Genomic DNA, 26,046 nt, shown 5'->3' on the forward strand with positions numbered 1-26,046 from the left:
TGCTTATGATGATGTTAGTACCTTGCTTGATGATATTGTGCCACTACATGAATTTCTTGATGAACTACTTGCTAGAGCTAAAGAAACTGAGCGTGCTGAAATTGATGAAGTATTTGCTACTAAAAATATTGAAATACCTTTTAGCCACGACTATCCTAGAAATGAAATGCCTGAAATACCTGAAGGTTATGTTATGGATGAAGAAATTGCTAGAGATTTTCTTGCTTGTAAGGATAGAGAAGATCTTAAGAAACTACTTTGCAAGTTGAAACAAAAATCCTTGAATGCTAGAATAAAATAGTTTGCTACTTCACCTATCTTTGTTACTGATAAGGATTATGAATTCTCTGTTGACCCAGAGATAATCACTCTGGTTGAATCTGATCCTTTCATGGCTATGAAAATGAAACTGTTGTGGCACATCTCACTAAGCTAAATGATATAGCCACCTTATTTTCTAATGATGAGAAAATTCGTTGCTACTATATCCTAAAATAATTCTCGTTCTCATTAAAGAGTGATGCTAAGATTTGGTACAATACTCTTGCTCGTGCTTGTGTCCGTAGTTCCCAGGATATGATTTACTACTTCTCTGTAAAATATTTTCATGCTCATAAGAACCAAGTTGCCCTACAGGAAATATTTAACTTTGTGCAAATTGAAGAAGAGAGTCTCCCACAAGCTTGGGGGGCTTCTCCAATTACTTAATGCTTTTCCTGATCATTCTCTTAAAAAATGAGATACTTGATATATTCTATAATGGACTAACGATGCTTCTAGGGACCACCTAGATAGTTGTGTTGGTTGTGTTTTTAGGGAATGAACTATTGAACAAGCTAAGGAATTTTTGACTAATATATTGAAGAATTATGATGAATGGACACTTCCTGAACCATCGCCTAAACCTACTCCAAAGAAGAGAGGTATCTTATTCCTTAGTCCTGAAACTATGCAAGAGGCAAAGAAAGGAATTATTGACTAATATATTGAACAATTATGATGAATGGACACTTCCTGAACCATCGCCTAAGCCTACTCCAAACAAGATAGGTATCTTATTCCTTAGTCATGAAACTATGCAAGAGGCAAAGAATGTATGAAGGAAGAAGGCATTAAAGCTGAAGATGTCAAGAATTTGCCACCTATCAAAGAAATCCATGGTCTCCAAATATCACCACAGGTGGTAGAGGAAAATTCTCATTTAAAGTTTGATGAATGTGACATCCCTTACAATAAACCTCCTAGTCAATGCTTAAATGAGTTTGATAATTATATTATGAAGCAACATCATTTCAATTCCTATGTCATGAAAAACTGAAACAAAACTCTGATATAATTGTTTGCTTAAGTGACTTGTTATTTAGAATCACCAATGATGTAAGAGGTTTAGGAAAACATGCTTCCATGGTTCAAACCCAACTAGAACAAGTTGCTAAATCTCAAAGTGAGTTACTTCATGAAACGAATGAGCATGCTGCTAGAGTAATGACTAGAGGAGGAACTATGACTCAAGACCCACTATATCCAGAAGGTCATCCTAAATGAACTAAATAAGATTCACAAAGAATTAATATTGATGCACCTGGTCCTTCTAGGAAGAAAAAGTAAAAGACAAATGATAGGACCTTGCATACCTCTAGTGAACCTGAATTAGAGAAACCTTCTCATAGTGCTAATGATATTTCTATTTGTGATGCTGAAACTCAATCTGGTAGTGAGCATGCACCTAGTGATAATGAAAATGATAATGATGATGCTCATGTATATGCTCAACCTGACAATGATAAAGAGCCAGATAATGATGTTGAGATAGAACCTGCTATTGGTATTGATAACCAACAACCTAAGAATAAACGTTATGATAAAAGAGATTTTGTTGCTAGAAAGCATGTCAAAGAAAGAGAGCCATGGGTTCAAAAACCCATGCCTTGTCCACCTAAACCAACTAAGAAAAAAGACGATGAAGAAATTGAACACTTTGCTGAAATGCTGATACCAATCATTTTGCATACTCGTTTAACTGGTCTTTTAAAGATGGCCCCTTATGCTAAGTACATGAAAGGCACCGTGTGTAATAAAAGAAATATACGTGGACCTAAAATCTCTACTATGCTGGCTAATTATACCTTTAAGGACGGAGTACCTAAAAAACTAGGAGATCCAGGAATACCAACTATACCATATTCCATCAAAAACAACTATGTGAGAACTATGTGATCTAGGAGCGGGTGTTAGTGTTATGCCTTTCTCTTTATACAAAAGACTTGACTTGAGTAAACTTACACCTACTGAAATTTCATTACAAATGTGTGACAAATCAACAGCCATACCTATCATTGTTTGTGAGGATGTACCCGTTGTTGTTGCTAATGTTACTATCTTGACAAACTTTGTTATACTTGATATGCCCGAGGATGACAATAGATCATTTATCCTTGGTAGACCTTTCTTGAATACTGCAGGGGCTATTACTATTTGCAACAAAAGCAAAGTCACTTTTTATGTCAATGGTAAAGAACGTACGGTGCATTTTCCGAGGAAACAGTTTCAAGTAAATGGTGTTAATGTTATTGAAAATTCTCCGACTACCATCAATGAAAATTTTCAGCTACCTCTACCTACAGCCAAAAATAATTATGAGATACTTATTGTTGGGGATATGCACATCCCCATGGATGTAACTTAGTGTTTTACGAAAATTCTTTGGGATTATGCTAATTGGAAGTGGTTGTTAATAAGACTTGATCAACCTTATTAATGAATCATTTTCAAGAAGCATGAGGTCGATGAATTCACTAGGCACAACTCTGTGTACCCACTTTATTTTCACTGTTATTTTTAGTTAGTTACAATAAAGTCATGATTATCCTATTTTATGATTTCCCTGTGCAGTAAAAAGTGCCCAAAAATAAAATTTCTCCAAATGATCTGAGAGTTTTACATGAATTGTTTCTGAATATTTGAGAATTTCTGGTACTAAAAACACTACATGGGGTGTCCCACGAGGCCACTAGACACCAGGGCATGCCAGGCCCCCTCACGTCATGAGGTGTCGAGTGGGCCCCTTGTGGTCCCCTCACTTATCCCTTCATCCCACTTAATCACTCACCTCGTGAAAAAAATAATGTAGCTCTCTTTCTCGTGTTCTTGCTCTCAAACCCGTGGATTTCGATCTCTTTGCTCGAAATCCCGTTTCCGTAACTGTTTTGGGGGATTGCTCCTCGTAAGTAACTCTCCCACTCCTCCGATTTGTTTTTCCTCTAGTGTTTTATCTTGGGAGTAATTAGCTACTCCGGGTGCTGTTGTAGATGAGATTGCATGTTAAATTCTTGAATTTCCAAGTAGTTTGAATGCTTGTTTTAGGCTCTAGGCATCCTTCTGAGTAGTTGCTACCATTCTTGTGAAGTTTCGCTAACTTTAGTTTGTGACCCAAAATATTCAGAAATTGTATTTAGGAATAATGAGTTGGTTCAAAAGGAGTTCTTCGAGGAGGAAGTCCTCGGGCGCATCATCTAGTGAAATTCCAATACGACAGTCTTACGTTGAGCCAAGTGAAAGTTCTATGCGAGAAGCCCAAACCAAATCATGCCTTTGGCCAAGTGATGACTTAATGTTGGGTGCAGGCATGAAGTAAGAATTTGAGCAATACATTCATAATACCGAGCTCGCACCCGTCATCGCAGATAAGTGCACACAACATTATCATCTTACCAAAACTTTCACTAAGGGATTTAAATTTTATCCTCGAGAATTTAGACACTCCTTTCATCTTTACGAAAATGCCTTCACTATGTTTCTAGATGTTTCTCTCATGCATATAAAATTCCATGTTGGGGTTTGCTAGACGAACCACCAAAATCTGAATATGAGACATTTTTAACTAGTATTTGCTTTGGTGAAGATAGGGGAGTAACTCAGGGTAGAATAAATAGTATAATTTTCCTGTAATTCATTATCTAGCACTTTTTAATGGAAAATGCATAGTAGGCAAGCAAGATTGTAGTACTTTATGTGCCCCGGACCCGATTCTCCTTCATACTATGTTAACTGGTATTAAATTATATAATCAAGGAGAAATCGTAGCACACATATTGCAACGCAATTCTCATAGTGGTTATTTTTATGGTGGGGTTTATGCCTCTCGTTTAGCTAAGGAGTGTAGCGTGTCACCGCGGTGTAGGGACCCTATTCTTCCTACTCAGTATTTAGAGCTTAAGGCCATGAAGCGCCATAAGTGCATAAAGGCCACCGCTACTAATTATAACTACAACCAAATGTTTAATAAGAAATCTATTGTGCCTATTATTTTGCCCGCACCTTCCCTATTTGATTATAAGGAAAAAGGAAGATATTATGTCTATGAGAGGGAGGCGCACGAGTACAACGAGACAGTGGAGGCTCCCCGTTAGGCTACAGAGGCTGCACCAAGGGCTTCCATGAGTTAACACACTAACTATTACCCAAGCTACTATGGGTGGTGATTACCAAGCTAGGCCAAAAGCCTAAGCTTGGGGGAGTACGTATTTCCACCGACTTTACATTCATGATTGCATATTCTTGTTGTCGGTGTTCACACTCTTGCGTCGTGCTATCCTTGTTAGATTTATTTTCTTGCCTTCTTCCTGTGTGTTTGAAAAACTTGCAGAAAATCTAAAAATATTTCTCACTTCTTTTTGGGTTTTCTTTCTAACATAATTTAGTTGTATTATTAAAAGGAAACCCAAAAAGATTTATCTTTTCTTCTTTTACTTGTTCGGAGCTTTCTAGTATAAATATATTTTATCATTTTAGTTTTTCCTTCTTTAATTTGCTTTCCCTTTGAAAAACTAAAAACTCCAAAAATATTTTAGTGTGTTTCTATGAATTTCTTTTCCCTTCTTTGAGTTATACCCAAGGGGAAGACCACGACAAAAATATTGAGCGGCTCTCGTATGCATTGTTATTGATCTAATGAAGAAACCGTATTACTTTGTCTTCTCCTCTAGAGAAAACTGTTGCAGATTCTAGCTTAGTCCATGGAACTCTTGAACTATTATTATTTTCATATCGTTCGGTCGTGCAAGTGAAAGGCAATGATGACGAAATTTGATGAAGTGACTGTAGCAAAGAGAAGCGGGTATGAATTCAACTTGTTTTTTTTGTAAATATGTTTAGACCAGTATCCATGATTTAGCGTATTATGATCAAACATGTTTGCAATGAAAATTTGAGATTATAGTTCTTCATGCCATGCTTAAGTAGCTAGGAGTGGATAATGATTTTCTTGGATGTCAACATGCATTAAATTGGTTGTGATGTAGTATGATGATATGGTATCATCCTTTGAATGTTCGAGTGGCTTGACTTGGCACATGTTCACACATGAAGTTGAATCAAAACATACCTAGCCTCCATGATATTTATGTTCATGATGTTTATATCCTACTCATGCTAGTAAGCAACGATGATTATTCATAAAGCATGTTCATGACCGTCTTCGCTCTCTAGCTGGTCGCTTCCCAACATATTTGCTAGCCTTCGCCTGTACTAAGCGGGAATACTTCTTATGCATCAAAATCCTTGAAATAAATTTATTCCAGATGAGTCCACCATACCTACCTATATGTGGTATTACCCTACCGTTCCAAGTAAATTTACATGTGCCACCTCTAATATTTCAAATGAACTTATGTTTTGTGTGCCTGAACCTCTCATGGAGTGATAGAGGGTGGTCGGTATCTTCCATGCTAAGAGGGTTATTCTCATGAAGACTTTTTATTCACTCGTACTTGCACGAGAAGGGCTGGTAAAAAGGGACTCCCAATCCCGAATCATAAATCAAAAATAATTAAGCAAACGTCCCCTTGGATTGTTCTTGGTATGGACGGCACCCGTGGATTTGGCTAGCCGTGGAGTGTGTTTAATTGGTGGAGGGGAGTAAACCTTTACTTTTACCGCTTGGGAACTGCCGTCAATTTTTTTTAGCACGGAAGATGTCGATAACTCTTGGTCATAACATTGATAGGAAGGGCGCACTTCCCAAAATAATTTATCTCTTATTTTAGCTATGAGCTCTGGCACCGCTGCAAATCCCTGCTTCCCTGTTCCCTATACGAAGGGACTTTCTATTTATTTTCATGTTATTTTATTTTGAGTCGTCACCTTCTCAAATAAGCACCTGACCTGAGAGCATTCTTCTCTTCCTTATGCTTTGTGCCTAGTTAATCATTGTTTGCAGCATTACTAGGTATCTTTTACTATGAATTACAATGTCTAGTCGTTGCTTGACCTTTAGAGGTGCTCTGCATTTATGTTTTGCGGTCTCAGAAAGGGCTAGCGACATACCATTATTGTCATATTATATCATGATCGTTTTGACAAAGTGTTGATGCTTGAGATATCTTATTATTGCTTGCTAGTTGATTATGACATTGATGTGAGCTAATATAGTTCCTATGGGTCATTGTCGATATGATTAGTCATTATTTATGCTGAAAACACGATTGCTCTCTAAGCATGTATATGTAAACAAGAACAAAATAGTTCGTAAAAGTTTTTGTTTATCACTTTCATTTTTTCAACTGAATTCCTTGAGGACAAGCAATGGCTTAAGCTTGGGGGAGTTGATATGTCTCCAATGTATCTACTTTTCCTAATGCTTTTGCTCTTGTTGTGGACTCAAATTTGCATGATTTGAACGAAACTAACCCGGACTAACGATGTTTTCAGCAGAACTACCATGGTGTTGTTTTTGTGCAAAAATAAATGTTCTCGGAATGGAACAAAAAAAATTGGAGATTTTTTCTACAATTATAAAAAATATGAGAACCAAGATCCACCGGAGGGGGTGCCACGACAGCCCACTAGACATCACGGCGTGCCAGGCCCCCATGGCGCGGTCTGGTTTCTAGTGGGGCCCACATGGCTCCACTAACCCTAATTCCAATGCTGTAAATTCCTATTTTTGGAGAAAAATTAGAGAGTATGTTTCATCGTGTTTCACGAAACGGACTCACCACCACCTCATGTTCTTCATCGGGAGGCCTAATCTGGAGTGTGTTTGGGGCTCTGGAGAGGGGAATCTTTGGTCTTCGTCATCACTAACCGTCCTACATTGCCAATTCCGTCATGCTCTCCATCGGGAGTGAGTAATCCCTTCATAGGCTTGGTGGTCGGTGAAGAGCTGGATGAGATTCATCATGTAATCGAGTTAGTTTTTGTTAGGGCTTGATCCCTAGTATCCACTATGTTTAGAGATAGATGTTGCTATGACTTTGCTATGCTTAGTACTTGTCAATAGGGCTCGAGTGCCATGATTTCATATATGAACCATTTATGTTTTCACCATTATATCTATGTTCCTCATCCGATCTTGCAAGTTATATGCACCTGCTACATGTTAGGCTCTGCATACCCCAAAGTGACAATAATTGGGATTCTTTCTGGTGATTACCGTAGTTTGAGGAGTTCATGTATTCACTATGTGTTAATGGTTTGTTTCAGTTCTCTATTAAAAGGAGGCCTTAATATCCCTTAGTTTAATTATGGACCCCACTGCCATGGGAGGGTAGGACAAAAGATGTCATGCAAGTTCTTTTCCATAAACACGAATGACTATTTACGGAATACATCCCTACATTATATCAATGAATGGGAGCTAATTCTGTGTCGCCCTATGTTGTGACTGTTATATGATGAATATTATCCAACACTATCACTGATCCAGTGCCTATGAGTTTTCCACATATTGTGCTTGCTAAGTTACTATTGTTGCCACTGTTGTTACAACTGCTACAACACTGCTATCAATGTTACCGTTACTACTCCTACTATTACCACTACTATCGAAACTATCATATTATTGTGCTACTGATCACTGTGCTGCAGATACTAAATGTCCAAGTGTGGTTGAATTGAGAACTCAACTGCTAATACGTGAAAATATTCTTTAGCTCCCCTTGTGTCGAATCTGTAAATTTGGGTTGAATACTTTACCCTCGAAAACTATCGCAATCCCATATACTTGTGGGTTATCATGTGCTTTTCCTGTCAACGTTACAATAGAGTATTCAATATCTTCCATGCTAAGCACATTATTGGCGGTTTCCAAGCGGAAATATAAAGTTTACTCCTTTTCCACCATCCATACACAAACCATGGCTAACCGAATCCACATGTGCCTACCAGCATATCAACTATCCTAGTAGTATTGTTTAATTTAATTTGGAATATGCAGGATTAGGCATCCTAACTTTACCAGCCTTTCTCGTGCAATGATCGGTGAATAAACGCCTATCTTGAGAATAACCCACTTAGCATGGAAGATACCGACCACCCCATCGCTCCATGAGCGGTATGAGCACACAAAGCATATGTTTACTTGAATATTTAGAGGTGGCACATGCAAATTTACATGGAATGACAAGTTAATACCTGATATAGGTAGGTATGGCGGACTCATTTTGCATAACTTGGGTTTATGGAGTTTGGATGCACAAGCAACATTTCCGCTTAGTACAAGTGAAGGCTAGCAATAGGTTAAGAAGCGAATAGCTAGAGATCAAAAACGGTCATAATCATGCATTGCGAATAATTAACATTGAAAATTAGCATGAGTAAGATATAGACACTCTGAATTTAAACATCATGAAGGCTACACTCGTTTTGAATCAGCTACATGTTTCCACGTGGGCCAAGTCAAACCGCTTGAATTACTCAAAGGGAAATACCATACTACCATATCACATCATAACCACTTTAATGCATGTTGACACATAAGGTAAATCATTATCCACTCCAAGCTATTTAAGCATGGCATGAGAAGCTATAATCTATAATTTTCATCATAAACATGTTCACTCATGATATATTGAATCAAGATCAAACGAGCTAAACATATTTACAAAATGGAAAACAAGGAGAGTTCATACCAGCTTCCTTTACCACGATCATTTCATCAAATGTCGTCATTATTGTCTTTCACCTGCACGGCCGAATGATGTGTAAATGATAATAGTGCAAGTGTGCCATGGACTAAGCTAGAATCTGTGAAATAGTTTATAAAAAGGAGACGACAAGGTGATATGATCTCTTTTGTTAGATCAACAATAATGCATATGAGAGCCACTCAACAATTTTCATTATGGTCTTCTCCTTTTAACGACTGAAAAAAGAAAAGAAATTCAGAGAAACACACTGAAATATTTTTTTAGAGTTTTTATTTTTTTTGAATAAAGCAAACAAACAAGGGAAAACAAAAACAAGAAAAACAATTTACACGGGAAAGCTCCTAGCAAGCAAAGGAAATATGTTTGGGTTTTCTTTTAATACTACAACTAATTACACGAAAGAAAAGCTGAAAAGAAACTAGAAATACTTTTTGATTTTCTTTCAAAGTTTTTTGAACACACAAGAAGAAAGCAGAAAAATAAGCTAACATGGATTTACGATGAAGGAGGATGAACACCGACAATTTATATGAAGCGTGTGAACATGAATGTAATGTCCGTCAGAAATATATACTCCCCCAAGCTTAGGTGTTCTCCTAGCTTGGTAATCACCACCACTGGTGTGGATAATAGTTGAAGTGGTAGCTCGGGGAGGCGTTTCGTGCCACATCCTCCGCCAAGCGAGCCTCCTCCACTATAGTGTTGTATTTTTGTGCCTTGCTCTCAACAACATAGTATCGCAGTTTATTCTGAAAGTCAAAGAGAGCAGGTGTAAGAAAAATAACATAAACAGGTTATATTTGTTAAATGTTAAGTTATACTCATACCCTTTGGCACTATCCATAATGAAGTCATGACGGCGCATGCCTTCAAAGTTTAAATATCTCTCAGGCAGCATACGTTCATTAGGTTGAGGTGAAAATTTTAGTTTTGCAGCTACGCAAGCAGCATAAATGCCTCCATATTGGTCAACACTACATGCGTTAGAATGCAACCTTCGGGAAACAGTTGCACTGAGGTTATAATGTCTTTCTCCTATCACTGCAGTGTGAATAAGACTCAGATCAGGAGTGCACAATGCGCTGTGATCTTTCTTACCCACTACACATTTCCCATTAAACAATGTGAAGTAGCGAATAGAGGGAAAATGAATACTCTTGATTCTAGCTTGAGTCACCCCTCTATCTTATCCAACGCAAAGACTTTCAAGGACATATTGGAACCAATTATTTTCATTTTTTTTCTAGCGAACCTCAATATGGGAGCTTGCATGCATCGCAAAATTCTTCTAGAAATAAACTATAAGACTTATCATTGATATTAAACAACACTCTGGAAGTATGAGGATGATATCGAAACTCATGCATGAATGAACAAGTAAGATCACAGTGTTGGACACACTTATCTGCAAGGAAGTTGGTGAGGCCGGTATTATAAATGTATTGATCAAACTCCTCCTTAATACATGCACCTCTCATGAACTCACCGCATGGCCACCGACATGATTTAGCATCGGCCATGACTATCTGGCTTGTCCTCGGCTCAACATAAGCTTGTCGTACCGAGCCCTCTCTCGACGACTCACCTGAAGAACGCCTCCTTGTGGAACTTCTCCTAAATAAATTCATTTTCCTATACACAAATTTAAAAAAAAAATTGGACCACAAAATTATGTTAGTAAAACATTGCAAGATTGGTAGCAACTACTCATATAGATGCCTAAAGGTCATATCAAACAATCCTACTGCTTGGAAATCATAGAATTCAACATGCAAAGTCATTTTCTGTAGCACCAAGTGCAGCAACATATGTAGAGTATAGACCACTAACGCAAAAACTAATTGGAGGAATGAGAGAGTCACATACCAAGGAGCAATTCCTCAAAACAGTTTCGGAAACGGAGTTACGACCAAATATATCAAAAAATTCAGTCTCGGGAGCAAGAACACAATAGATAGAAAGCGTATGAATTTTTTATGGAGGTGGGAGATGACATGGGCTTAAGAGATAAGGCGGGGCCTTGTGGGAGCCACAAGCAATGAGGGCGCACCCTGTTAGCTTGGGGCCCACATGTGCTTCCCCCTCATGTGTTTTTAGCACCAAAAATTCTTAAATAATCCAGAAAAATCATGTTAAAATTTTGTGGCATTCTCAGACTTTTTATTTTTGGGTCATTTTTATTGCATGAGAAACTAAAAAAACAGGATAATCATGGCATTTTATTTTATCTAACTAAGAAAGATACGGGGAAAGCTAATATGGAGTGAGTTGTGCTTACTAAATTCATCAACCACATGTCTTTCAAAAAGGATCCATTAATAAGGTTGATCAAGTCTTATCAATAACCATTTTCGATTGACATGAAATTGAAGAATTTTAAAGTTGCCTCGACGGGGATATGCATATCACTGACAATAAGGGTATAATACTTCTTCTTGGTAGTAGGAAGAGGAATTTTAAAACCTCCAATGGTGACTGCGGCAATTGGCTTAATGATATTAATATTATTAACCAAAGTTTTCTTATTTAGAAAAAGCATAGTGTGTTGTTTTCCCTTGACATGGAAAGTGACTTTTCTTTTGTTGCAATCAATAATTGTCGCTGCAGTTTTCAAAAAGGGTCTACCAAGGATGATCGACATGTTGTCGCCCTCGGACTTATCAAGAACTACAATGTCTGTTAAGATGGTAACATTTGCAACCACAATAGGAACATCCTCACAAGTTTCAATAGGTAGAGCAGTGGGTTCATGAGCCATTTGCGATGGTATCTTAATAGGTGTAAGCTTACTCAAATCAAGTCTTTTATATAGAGAGAAAGGCATAACACTAACACGAGTTCCAAAGTTACACAAAGCAGTTTTAACATAATTTATTTTAATGGAACAGGGTATTGTGGGTATACCCGGATCACCCAACTTTTTAGGCGCTCCACCATCAAAAGTATAATTAGCAAGCATAGTAGCAATTTCAGTTTCAGGTATCTTTCTTTTGTTGGTAATAATATCCTTCATATACTTAGCATATGGAGGCATTTTCAAAATATCAATCAAACAAGTGCACAAAAAGATAGGCCTAATCATTCCAGCAAAGCATTCAAAGTCTTTCTCATCCTTACTTTTAGAAGTCTTACGAGGGATTGGAATGGGTTTTTGGACCCATGGCTCCCTTTTCTTACAATGTTTCCTAGCAACAAAGTCTTTGTTCTCGCACCATTTATTTTTGGGATGTGGGTTATCAAGACCTTCACGAGGTTCTATTTCCACATCATTATCATTTTCTTTATTACTATCAAGTTGAGCATCTACATGAACACCATCATTATTATTATTGGTTTTGTTATCACTAGGTGGATGTTTCATACCAGATTGTGACTCAACATCAGAAACAGAAACATCATTATGATTCTCAGCAGGTTTTTGTATAACACGTTCACTAGAAGCATGCAGAGACCTATCATTTTTCTTTTTTCTTTTTATTCTTAGATGGACTAGGTGCACTATCATTAATTCTCTGGGAATCCTGCTCAATTCTTTAAGGATTACCTTCAGGATAATGTTGGAAATATGCCCTAGAGGCAATAATAAATTCGTTATTATTATATTTCTTTGTTCATGATAATCGTTTATTATCCATGCTATAATTGTATTGATTGGAAACTAAAATACATGTGTGGATACATAGACCAAACACTGTCCCTAGTGAGCCTCTAGTTGACTAGCTCATTGATCAAAGATGGTCAAGGTTTCCTAGCCTTAGACAAGTGTTGTCACTTGATAACGGGATCACATCATTAGGAGAATGATATGATAGACAAGACCCAAACTATGAACGTAGCATATGATCGTGTCAGTTTATTGCTACTGTTTTCTGCATGTCAATGTATCAGTTCCTATGACCATGAGGTCATGCAATTCCCGGACACCGGAGGAATACCTTGTGTGTTATCAAACGTCGCAACGTAACTGGGTGACTATAAAGGTGCTCTACAGGTATCTCCAAAGGTGTCTGTTGGGTCGGCATGGATCAATACTGGGATTTGTCACCCCATTTGACGGAGAGGTATCTCGAGGCCCACTCGGTAATACAACATCACAACAAGCCTTGCAAGAAATGTGACTAAGGAGTTAGTTACAGGATCTTGTATTACGGAACGAGTAAAGAGACTTGCCGGTAACGAGATTGAACTAGGTATAGAGATACCGGGATCGAATCTCGGCCAAGTAACATACCGAAGGACAAAGGGAACAACATACATGATTAACTGAATCCTTGACATAGAGGTTCAACCGATAGAGATCTTCGTAGAATATGTAGGAGCCAATATGGACATCCAGGTCCCGCTGTTGGTTATTGACCGTCGAGTGTCTCAGGTCATGTCTGCATTGTTGTCGAACCCGCAGGGTCTGCACACTTAAGGTTCGGTAACGTTTCGGTATAGTTGAGTTATAGGTGTTGGTGACCAAAGGTTGTTCAGAGTCCCGGATGAGATCATGGACGTCATGAGGAGCTCCGGAATGGTCCGTAGGTAAAGATTGATATATAGAAAGTCTTGTTTTGGTCACGGAAAAGTTTCGGGCTCATCAGTAGTGTACCAGGAGGGTCGGGAGGGTGCCGGGGGACCACCGGGAGGGGTGTGACGACCCAAGAGGCTCATGGGCTATGATAGGAGGTGGACCAGCCCTTGGTGGCTGGCCTAAGTCTCTCTCAAGGGCTCATGTGAAAAGGGTAAAGGAAAAAAGGCCAAAAGGGCCGAATTAGGAAGGAGTCCTTATAGGATTCGACCTCCCTTGTGGGAGGTGGATTCCTCCCTTGTTGGCTCGGCCGAACCTCCTTGGAGTGGAGGCCAAAGTTGCCTCCTATCCCCTCATCCTCCTATATATACTAAAGGTTTTAGAGGTGAGGGCTAACCCTAATTGCCACGTGCTCCCTCTACTTCTCTCTAGATTTGTTTCTCCTCTAGTCTAGTTCGGCGGTGCTTAGGCAAAGCCATGCTGGATTAGTTCACCACCACCACCACCACCACGCCACCATGATGGAGAACTCATCGACCTCTCCGCCCCTCTTGCTGTATCAACTCGTCATCGAGTTGTACGTGTGCTGAACACGGAGGTGTCGCCCGTTCGGCACTAGATCGGGATGGATCGTGATGGGATCGCGGGACGAATCATGATGAGATCGAGGGACGGGCTGCGATTTGGATCACGAAGATGTTCCACTACATCAACCGCGTTATATACGCTTCCACTTAGCGATGTACAAGGGTATGTAGATTCACTCTCCCCTCTCGTAGATGATCATCACCATGGATAGGTATTGCGTGTGCGTAGGAAATTTTTTGTTTCCCATGCAACGTTCCCCAACAGATAAAGGGGTTCCTCAGTCATTCTCCCTCCTCTAGTCATTACTCTAACAACATGGCCATTTATATTCTCATTAATTTTAGCAAGCAAATCATTTTGTGACTTAGGAACTTGATCTAATTGAGTATGAACCATGGAAGCATGTTTACCTAGACCTTTAACATCATTAGCAATTCTAAACATCAAGTCAACCCAAGCGGTCCATCATCAGGGTATTTCATCTTAATTGATCTTTAGCATAGTTATGAAATGTTCTTGCTTAACGATGTAATTATCAGATTCATCCATGCACTGACTACAAGTCTTGGTATAAGGTATAGCACTTTCATTAAAGGTATGGAGAGAGTTTACCTCTACTACCTCCGTCGGGATGTCAAGTCCATGTATTTCTTCAATAGGTATTTTGGCTTCTTGCATATCTTCACGACTGAGAAATAGAATACCTCTCTTATTTTGAATAGCTTTCGGTGGTGGCTCGGGAAGTGACCAATTATCAACATTTTCTAATACATTGTGCAATAATTCTTTAGCCTGTTCAACCATACTTTCCTCGAAAATACAACTAGCACAACTATCTTGGTAGTCCCTAGAAACATCAATTAGTCCATTATAAAAGATATCAAGTAGTTCATTTTTCTTAAGAGGCTGATTGGGCAAAGCTTTCGTTACGTATCTCTTGGGAGCCTCCAAATCGTGTGGAGTCGAACCAAGAAGTTTGTAAGGGCAAGGAGATAGCCTGCTTCGTGAAGATCTACCTGAGTGAGGCTAGTCCTTCATGGGCGTAAGTCATGGTGGAATAGACAAGGTTGGTTCTTCGTGGACCCCTTGTGGGTGGAGCCCTCCGTGGACTCGCGCAGCCATTACCCTCTATGGGTTGAAGTCTCCATCAATGTGGACGTACGATAGCACCACCTATCGGAACCACGCCAAAAATCTTCATGTCTTCATTGTGTTTGATCTTCCTATCTCTACTCTTTACTTACACATGCATGAGATTACTTTCCACTACTATAGTTGTATACTTGCATGTGTAGGGTGTGCTAGACTTGATAGAATTGCTAAAACTTGCGAACCGATAAAATTGAGAAAATGCTAAGTTCTTATTTGGTCAAGTAGTCTATTCACCCCCCCCCCCCCCCTCTAGACATCTCATCTCAATCCCATGAGCTTATGTCCATCGAATTATGCAACTTGTGTCGGGAGGTCACACAACGATGGTGGTTAATGCCCAAATCAACAAGTTCTTCGCTAACGACAGGGGCTTGCGACAAAGGGACCCAACCTCTCCTATGATGTTCAACTTCGTTGATGATGCTCTCTCATGTATTGTCTCTCGGGCTACCGTTGCTGGTGACATAGCGTCAGTGGCCTCTCACCTTATTCTGGAAGGGGTTTCTCACCTTCAGTACGCGAATGATACTATTATCATGGTGGAGTTGGATGACTCCTCTCTATCTCACCTTAAATTCGTTCTTCTTTGTTTCGAGGTCCTCTTGGGTATCAAAATAAAATTCTCTAAGAGCAAGGTGATTACCACGTGTGTCTCTCAGGTTGAATATCTCAGGGTTGCTCAGATGCTTAACTGCTCCTTAGGGTCCTTCCTTTTCAAATACTTGGGCCTCCCTATTGCGCCTTTCAGGTTATGTGCCAAGGAGTTCTCCCCATGGTGTCAACAGTGGGGAACAGGATTATGCTGTGGAGGGGCAGATATAATACTAATGCACGCAAGGTTTGTCTTATTAATGTGAGCCTCTCTACTCTCCCCATGTTCACCATGGGCTTCTATCTTTTGTCTCGAGGTACTCATGATGGCTTTGATAAGCACAGGGGTGCCTTCTACTATAATACCACTGATAATAAATGAATGTATAGGTTGGTTAAGTGGAAACTAATGTGCAGGCCTAAGAACCTTGGGGGTTGGACATCCTGAATACGGCTGTGATGAACAAGTGTCTCAATATCAAATGGTGGTGGAAGATTATGACCAGTGGTTCTGACTGCCTTTGGTTCTCCCTCCTTAAAGCCAAATATTTCCCTTAATAGAGTCCTATGTTTGCTTCGGCAAGGGGTGGGTCCCAGTTCTGGAAAGACCTGCTTAAATTACGGATGTTTTCCAAACAACATGTTAAATTTGTGGTGGGCAATGGGTGTTCTACTCAATTTTTGTCTTGATTGGTGGTCTCGTGATTACCCGCACGCGGTCTCGTTTTCAACTATTTTTTCCTATTATCCGGACCGAGAGATTTCCATCTCGAAGCTCTGTGTTAATTACTTGGACCTTGTGTTTCGGCGCTCTCTTTCCCCTGAAGAGTTGGGATACTCACATCGGCTTGTTTCCATCTTCCATATTCTCTCTCGGACGAGGACTCCATTGCTTGGCCCCACTCCCCTTTAGGTGTTTTCTCGGTTATGTATCTTTATGCTAGGTTGATCTCGGGTTCCGCTACCTCAAAATTTAAGCGCATCTAGGAGGCTAGGATTCCTCCAAAAATTAAGATATTCATGTGGCAGGCTATCAAGGGACGACTTCCTATTGTGGACTAGATTCGCAAACGCAATGGCCCGGGTTCTGATCGTTATGCGTTATGCTCCCAGCTGGAGGATTCGAACCATATTTTTTGGGTGTGTCCTTACCAAGGTTGCTTGGCGATGTATTTGTTCCTGGCTTGGGATTTCTTTGGATCCCTCTTCTTTTGCTGAACTACGTGGGCTTTTGGCTCGTCTCATCGGGGTCACTAAGCGCCTGTTTTGGTTGGGCTTCTCGGCCTTGCGCTAGTCTTTATGGACTACCAGGAATAAGTTTTGCATAGAACTTGTGTTCCCTAACAAACCTGTTGATTGCATGTTTAAAATGTGTTTGTTTATGCATCAGTGGCAGTTATTGACTAAGGTTGCTGATCGCGATGCGTTGGACGCGCTAGTTGTGAAAGTTCGGGCTTCGGCTGTCACCCTCTCCCAGCAAAATATGGACGATCAAGCCTAGTCGTTGCTAGATTTCTTGTTCTCCAGTGCCTTTTGATGAGGGCATGCGTGCCTGATGTTTCTTTGGCATGCGTAACGTGAACTTTGCTCGTTCTTTCCTTGTTGTGTCGTCTAAACTTATGGTTGAGGCCTTGCTTCCATTGATTCTTGTTGTCTCTAAACACTGCGTAATGACTTTATTTATAAAGTGTGACATATGAATTTTCTTAAACAATCAATTACTTTTATTTAATCTTGCTTTACTGTAATCAAAGCTAGCCAATAGGGCCGGGCAAAATATATATGTTTCATATATTATCATGCGGTAGGAAAAATACACCCTACCAACCATGGATAGTTACCCCATATGTTTCATATATTATCATGCGGTAGTATATATACTAATTTTTAATTTTAATTATGTTCATATACTATATATAAGATTTTTCATAGTGAGTTACATGGAAAAATTACAAGTTAACCCATAGTTTTTTATTATATTTGTGAAATTTGTATATATTTGTATGTAAAAAAGAGCATACATAAAATATGATACAAACTACCAAAAAAGCATTATATATACTACCTAAACATTATTATATACCCCCTCCGTCCGGAAATAGATGTCCCCGGTGTAATTTTATGAAAACCCCCTCCCCTTTCCTCCGACAAACACCGCAACCCACCGCTCGGTCGCCTGCCATGCGCGAGCCGCTTCTCCGTCGCCTCGCCACGCATACTGATACGTCCATTTTGCATCATGTTTTCATGTTGATATTTATCACTTCTTTTGCTGTTATTTCACATCACGGTACTATTCTTATGCCTTTTCTCTCTTATTTTGCAAGGTTTACATGAAGAGGGAGAATACCGGCAACTGGAATTCTGCCTTGAAAGTGGAGCAAAGTTGAGATACCTATTCTGGAAACTCCAAATGCCGTGAAAATGAACGGATATTTTTTCCCAGTTTATAAAAAATATTGGGCCGAAGAAGTGCCGGAGGGGCACCAGGGGGTGCCCACAAGCCTGCACGGCGCGGCCACCCCCGAGGACACGCCATGGGGGCTTGTGGGCAGCCCACTGGCCCACTGGCCCCCCTCTTTTGCTATATGGAGGGTTTCGTCCAGGAAAAAATTAGACGAGAGCTTTTTCGTGGTTTTTGCCGCCGCCACGAGGCGGAACTTGAGCAGAACCAATCTAGAGCTCCGGCAGGACGATCCTGTCGGGGAAACTTCCCTCCTGGAGGGGGAAATCGTCGCCATCGTCATCACCAACACTCCTCTCATCGGAGGGGACTCGTCACCATCAACATCTTCATCAGCACCATCTCATCGCCAAACCCTAGTTCATCTCTGGTAACCAATCTCCGTCTCGCGACTCCGATTGGTACTTGTAAGGTTGCTAGTAGTGTTGATTACTCTTTGTAGTTGATGCTAGTTGGATTACTTGGTGGAAGAGTTTATGTTCAGATCCTTGATGCTACTCATTACACCTCTGATCATGATTATGATTATGTTTTGTGAGTAGTTACTTTTGTTCCTGAGGACATGGGATAAGTCATGCTAATAATAGTCATGTGAATTTGGTATTCGTTCGGTATTTTGATATGTTGTATGTTGTTTTTCCTCTAGTGGTGTTATGTGAACGTCGACTACATAACACTTCACCATTATTTGGGCCTAGAGGAAGGCATTGGGAAGTAGTAAGTAGATGATGGGTTGCTAGAGTGACAAAAGCTTAAACCCTAGTTTATGCATTACTTCGTAAGGGGCTGATTTGGATCCACTAGTTTAATGCTATGGTTAGACTTTGTCTTAATTATTCTTTCGTAGTTGCGGATGCTTGGGAGAGGGGTTAATCATAAGTGGGAGCCGGTCCACCCACATATCAAACTATCAAAGTAACAAATGCGAATCATATGAACATGATGAAACTAGCATGACAGAAATTCCCGTGTGTCCTTGGGAGCGTTTTTTCTCTTATAAGACTTTGTCCAGGCTTGTCCCATGCTACAAAAGGGATTGGGCCACTTTGCTGCATCGTTGCTACTTTTGTTACTTGTTGCTTGCTACGAATCATCTCACCACACAATCACTTGTTACCGACAATTTTAGTGCCTGCAGATTTTACCTTGCTGAAAACCACTTGTCAGATCCTTCTGCTCCTTGTTGGGTTCGACACTCTTACTTATCGAAAGGACTACGATTGATCCCCTATACTTGTGGGTCATCAAGACTCTTTTCTGGCGCCGTTGCCGGGGAGTGAAGCGCCTTTGGTAAGTGGAACTTGGTAAGGAAACATTCATATAGTGTGCTAAACTTTATTGTCACTTGTCACTATGGATACTAATCCTTTGAGGGGCTTGTTCGTGGTATCTTCACCTCGAACGGAAGCACGAATGGTTGCTCCTCAACCTGCTGCACCTACTGAAAATATTTGCTTTGAATTTACTTCGGGTATGCTTGAGAATCTGCTGGCTAATCCTTTTACAAGAGATGGAACATCACATCCAGACTTGCATCTAATCTATGTAGATGAAGTTTGTGGTTTATTTAACCTTGCAGGTGTGCCCGAGGATGAGTTCAAGAAGAAGGTCTTGTTGGGGAACGTCGCATGGGAAACAAAAAATTTCCTACGCGCACGAAGACCTATCATGGTGATGTCCATCTACGAGAGGGGATGTGTGATCTACGTACCCTTGTAGACCGTACAGCAGAAGCGTTAGTGAACGCGGTTGATGTAGTGGAACGTCCTCACGTCCCTTGATCCGCCCCGCGAACTATCCCGCGATCAGTCCCACGATCTAGTGCCGAACGGACGGCACCTCCGCGTTCAGCACACGTATAGCTCGACGATGATCTCGGCCTTCTTGATCCAGCAAGAGAGACGGAGAGGTAGAAGAGTTCTCTGGCAGCATGACAGCGCTCCAGAGGTTGGTGATGATCTCTTCTCAGCAGGGCTGCGCCCGAGCTCCGCAGAAACGCGATCTAAAGGTAAAATCGTGGAGATATGTGGTCGGGCTGCCGTGGCAAAAGTTGTCTCAAATCAGCCCTAAAACCCCACTATATATACGAGGGAGAGGGGGAAGCCTTGCCTTGGGGTCCAAGAACCCCCAAGGGGTCGGCCGAGCCAAGGGGGGAAGGATTCCCCTCCCAAACCGAGTCCTACTTGGTTTGGAAGGTGGAGTCCTTCTTCCCTTTCCCACCTCCTCCTTTTTTTTCTTTTTCTCTTTGATTTTCTTCCCAATGCGCATAGGCCCCTTTTGGGCTGTCCCACCAGCCCACTAAGGGCTGGTGCGGCACCCAAAACACCTATGGGCTTCCCCGGGGTGGGTCCCCCCCCCCCCCGGTGAACTCCCGGAACCCATTCGTCATTCCCGGTACATTCCCGGTAACTCCGAAAACCTTCCGGTAATCAAATGAGGTCATCCTATATATCAATCTTCGTTTCCGGACCATTCCGGAAACCCTCGTGACATCCGTGATCTCATCCGGGACTCCTAACAACATTCAGTAACCAACCATATAACTCAAATACGCATAAAACAACGTCGAACCTTAAGTGTGCAGACCCTGCGGGTTCGAGAACTATGTAGACATGACCCGAGAGACTCCTCGGTCAATATCCAACAGCGGGACCTGGATGCCCATATTGGATCCTACATATTCTACGAAGATCTTATCGTTTGAACCTCAGTGCCAAGGATTCATATAATCCCGTATGTCATTCCCTTTGTCCTTCGGCATGTTACTTGCCCGAGATTCGATCGTCAGTATCCGTATACCTATTTCGATCTCGTTTACCGGCAAGTCTCTTTACTCGTTCCGTAATACAAGATCCCTCAACTTACACTAAGTCACATTGCTTGCAAGGCTTGTGTGTGATGTTGTATTACCGAGTGGGCCCCGAGATACCTCTTCGTCACACGGAGTGACAAATCCCAGTCTCGATCCATACTAACTCAACGAACACCTTCGAAGATACCTGTAGAGCATCTTTATAGTCACCCAGTTACGTTGCGATGTTTGATACACACAAAGTATGCCTCCGGTGTTAGTGAGTTATATGATCTCATGGTCATAGGAACAAATACTTGACACATAGAAAACAGTAGCAATAAAATGACACGATCAACATGCTACGTCTATTAGTTTGGGTCTAGTCCATCACATGATTCTCCTAATGATGTGATCCTGTTATCAAGTGACAACACTTGCCTATGGCCAGGAAACCATGACCATGTTTGATCAACGAGCTAGTCAACTAGAGGCTTACTAGGGACAGTGTTTTGTCTATCCATCCACACAAGTATTGTGTTTCCAATCAATACAATTATAGCATGGATAATAAACGATTATCATGAACTAAGAAATATAATAATAACTAATTTATTATTCCCTCTAGGACATATTTCCAACATGTCTTTCCTTTATCTTTGAAGGATAAGGCGCTGACATGGTATAGTCTATGTGATGATACTAGATCATGGGACTACAATCGGTTCAAATTGGAATTTCATCAAAAGTTTTATCATATGCATTGAGTACATCGTGATCGGAATTATATTTACAATTTTTAGCCTCGTGACAGAGAAAGCATCGCTCAAGCTTCTGGGAGGCTTAAATCAATGTTATATTCATGCCCCAATCATGAGCTCTCGAGAGAAATTATCATTCAGAACTTCTATGCTCGGCTTTCTCATGATGATCGCACCATGATTGACACTTCTTGTACAAGTTCTTTTATGAAGAGAGATATTGACTTCAAGTGGAATTTATTGGAGAGAATTAAACGCAACTCTAAAGATTGGGAGCTTGAAGAAGGTAAGGAGTCAGGTATGAATTTCACTTTTGATTGCATTAAATCCTTTGTTGAGACAAATATCTTTAGTGATTTTAGCGCTAAGTATGGACTTGACTCTGAGATAGTAGCTTCATTGTGTGAATCCTTTGTTGCTCATATAGATCTCCCCAAAGAGAAGTGGTTTAAATTTCATGCTCCTTTAGAAGTCAATGTAGTTAAACCCACTCCAGTTGAAGAGAAAGTCATTGCCTATAATAACCCTGTGGTACCCAGTGCTTACATTGAGAAATCACCTTTCCCTGTTAGGATAAAGGATCATTCTAAAGCTTCAACTGTGATACATAGAGGCTACATTAGAACACCTACACCCCTAAGCAAATTAGAGTCGAACCTAGCATTGCTATTATCAAAGATCTTCTGTCTGAAGAAGTTGAGGGACACAATATTCACTTCTGTGAAGATGCTTCTAGAATTGCTAAACCTCACGTTAGAGACAAACATAGGCCTGTTGTTGGCATGCCTGTGGTTTCTGTTAAGATAGGAGATCATTGTTATCATGGTTTATGTGACGTGTGTGCTAGTGTTAGTGCAATACCTCAATCCTTATATGATGAAATCAAAGATGAGATTGCACCTGTTGAGATAGAACCTATTAATGTCACTATTCAGCTTGCCAATAGAGATACTATCTGCCCTGTGGGAATTGTTAGGGATGTTGAAGTCTTGTGTGGTAAAACGAAGTATCCTGCTGATTTCCTCATTCTTGCTATCGCACAAGATAGCTTTTGTACCATCATATTTGGTAGACCCTTTCTCAATACTGCCAATGCTCATATTGATTGTGAGAAGCAAACTGTCACTATTGGCTTTGAAGATGTGTCACATGAGTTAAATTTCTCTAAGTTTGGTAGACAACCTCATGAAAAGGAGTTGCCTAGTAGGGATGAAACTATTGCCTTAGCCTCTATTGTCATGCCTCCTACCGATCCCTTAGAGCAATACTTGTTTGAGCATGAAAATGTTATGCATATGGATGAAAGGGATGAAATAGATAGAGTTGTCTTAGAACAATATCCTATCCTTAAGAATAATCTGCCTGTTGAACTGCTTGGGGATCCACCCCCACCAAAGGGTGATCCTGTGTTCGAGCTTAAACAGTTGCCTGATACTCTTAAGTATGCCTATCTTGATGAAAAAGAGATATATCCTGTTATAATTAGTGCTAGCCTCTCGGAGCATGAAGAAAACAAGTTGCTAAAAACTCTGAGGAAGCATCGTGCTGCTATTGGATATACTCTTGATGATCTTAAGGGCATTACTCCCACTCTATGCCAGCACAAGATCAAAACTGATCCTGAATTCAAACCAGTTGTTGATCATCAAAGGAGATTGAATCCTTAGATGAAAGAAGTAGTGAGAAAAGAAATACTAAATCTCCTGGAAGCGGGTATTATCTATCATGTTGCTCATAGCGATTGGGTGAGTCCGGTGCATTGCGTTCCTAAGAAGGGAGGCATTACCGTTGTCCCTAATGATAAGGATGAGTTGATCCCACAGAGGATTATTACTGGCTATAGGATGGTGATTGATTTTAGGAAGTTGAACAAGGCCACTAGGAAAGATCTTTACCCTCTGCCTTTTATCGACCAAATGCTAGCAAGGCTGTCCAAGCACACACACTTCTGCTTTCTAGATGGTTATTTTGGTTTCTCCCAAATATCAGTTGCACAATCTGATCAGGAGAAAACCACTTTCACCTGCCCTTTCGGTACCTTTGCTTATAGACGTATGCCTTTTGGCTTATGTAATGTACCTGCCACTTTTCAAAGATGTATGATGGCTATATTCTCTGAATTTTGTGAAAAGATTGTCGAGGTTTTCATGGATGACTTTTTTGTTTACGGGTCTTCCTTTGATGATTGCCCCAACAACCTTGATCGAGTCTTATAGAGGTGTAAAGACACCAATCTTGTCTTGAATTGGGAGAAGTGCCACTTTATAGTTAATGAAGGCATCGTCTTAGGACATAAAATTTCTGAAAGAGGTATTGAAGTTGATAAGGCTAAGGTTAATGCAATCGAGAAAATGTCATACCCCACAAATATCAGAGGAATAAGAAGTTTCCTTGGTCATGTTGGTTTCTATAGAAGGTTCATTAAAGACTTCTCTAAGATTTCTAGGCCTCTTACCAATCTCTTGCAAAAGGATATTCCTTTTGTCTTTGACGATGATTGTGAGGAAGCCTTCGAAATACTTAAGAGGGCTTTGATAACTGCACCTATTGTTCAACCACCTGATTGGAACCTACCTTTTGAGATCATGTGTGACGCTAGTGATTATGTTGTTGGTGCTGTTCTAGGGCAAAGAGTTGATAAGAAGTTGAATGTTATTCACTATGCTAGTAAAACTGTAGACAGTGCCCAGAGAAACTATGCTACTACGGAGAAGGAGTTTTTAGCAGTCGTGTTTGCATGTGAAAAGTTCAGGTCTTACATAGTTGATTCCAAAGTCACTATTCACACTGATCATGCTGCTATTAAGTACCTCATGGAGAAGAAAGACGCTAAACCTAGACTTATGAGATGGGTTCTCTTGGTACAAGAATTTGATTTGCACGTTGTCGACATGAAGGGTGCTGATAACCCTGTAGCAGATAACTTGTCTAGGTTCGAGAACGTTCTTGATGACCCACAACCTATTGATGATAGCTTTCCCGATGAGCAACTGAATGTCATCAATGCCTCACGTAGTGCACCGTGGTATGCTGATTATGCAAACTATATCGTTGCCAAATATATACCACCCAGTTTCACGTACCGGCAAAAGAAGAAATTCTTCTTTGACTTGAGGCATTACTTTTGGGATGATCCTCACCTTTATAAGGAAGGAGTAGATGGTGTTATTAGACATTGTGTACCTAAACATGAACAGGGACAGATCCTACAGAAGTGTCATTCTGAGGCCTGCCGAGGACACCATGCGGGAGATAGAACTGCACACAAGGTATTGCAATCAGGTTTCTATTGGCCCACTCTCTTCAAGGATGCCCATAAGTTTGTCTTGTCTTGTGACGAATGTCAAAGAATAGGTAATATTAGCAAACGTCAGGAAATGCCTATGAACTATTCACTTGTCATTGAACCATTTGATGTCTGGGGCTTTGATTATATGGGACCTTTTCCAAAATCCAATGGGTATACGCATATCTTAGTTGCTGTTGATTATGTCACTAAGTGGGTAGAAGCTATCCCCACTAGTAGTGCTGATCACAACACCTCTATCAAGATGCTGAAAGAAGTTATCTTCCCATGATTTGGAGTCCCTAGATATCTAATGACCGACGGTGGTTCACACTTCATTCATGGTGCTTTCCGTAAAACGCTTGCTAAGTACGATGTCAACCATAGAATTGCGTCTCCCTACCACCCTCAGTCCAGTGGTCAAGTAGAGCTAAGCAACAGAGAGTTTAAACTAATTCTGCAAAAGACGGTCAACAGGTCTAGAAAGAATTGGTCTAAGAAGCTCGATGATGCACTGTGGGCTTATAGAACTGCCTATAAGAATCCCATGGGCATGTCTCCGTACAAAATGGTGTATGGGAAAGCATGTCACTTACCTCTTGAGCTAGAGCATAAAGCTTATTGGGCAATCAAAGAGCTCAACTTTGATTTCAAACTTGCCGATGAGAAGAGCTTATTTGACATTAGCTCGCTTGATGAGTGGAGAACTCAAGCATATGAGAATGCCAAGCTCTTCAAAGAGAAGGTTAAGAGGTGGCATGATAAGAGGATACAAAAGCGTGAGTTAAATGTAGGTGATTATGTCTTGCTATATAACTCTCTTTTAAGATTCTTTGCAGGCAAGCTTCTCTCTAAATGGGAAGGTCCCTATGTTGTTGAGGAAGTATATCATTCTGGTGCTATCAAGATCAACAACACGGAAGGTAATTGTCCGAGAGTGGTAAATGGGTAGTGTCGTGGGTATAAGCCTGAC

The 26,046-nt window shown here is 40.5% G+C and overlaps 1 pseudogene; it reads left to right on the forward strand.

Annotated features, from left to right (window-relative positions):
• The first annotated feature begins 17,873 nt into the window (after nucleotides 1-17,873).
• LOC123439533 overlaps nucleotides 17,874-26,046 on the forward strand; it is a 36,113-nt pseudogene continuing 27,940 nt past the window's right edge.

Source organism: Hordeum vulgare, chromosome 3H (genome assembly GCF_904849725.1).
Source record: "Hordeum vulgare subsp. vulgare chromosome 3H, MorexV3_pseudomolecules_assembly, whole genome shotgun sequence".
NCBI lineage: Eukaryota > Viridiplantae > Streptophyta > Magnoliopsida > Poales > Poaceae > Hordeum > Hordeum vulgare.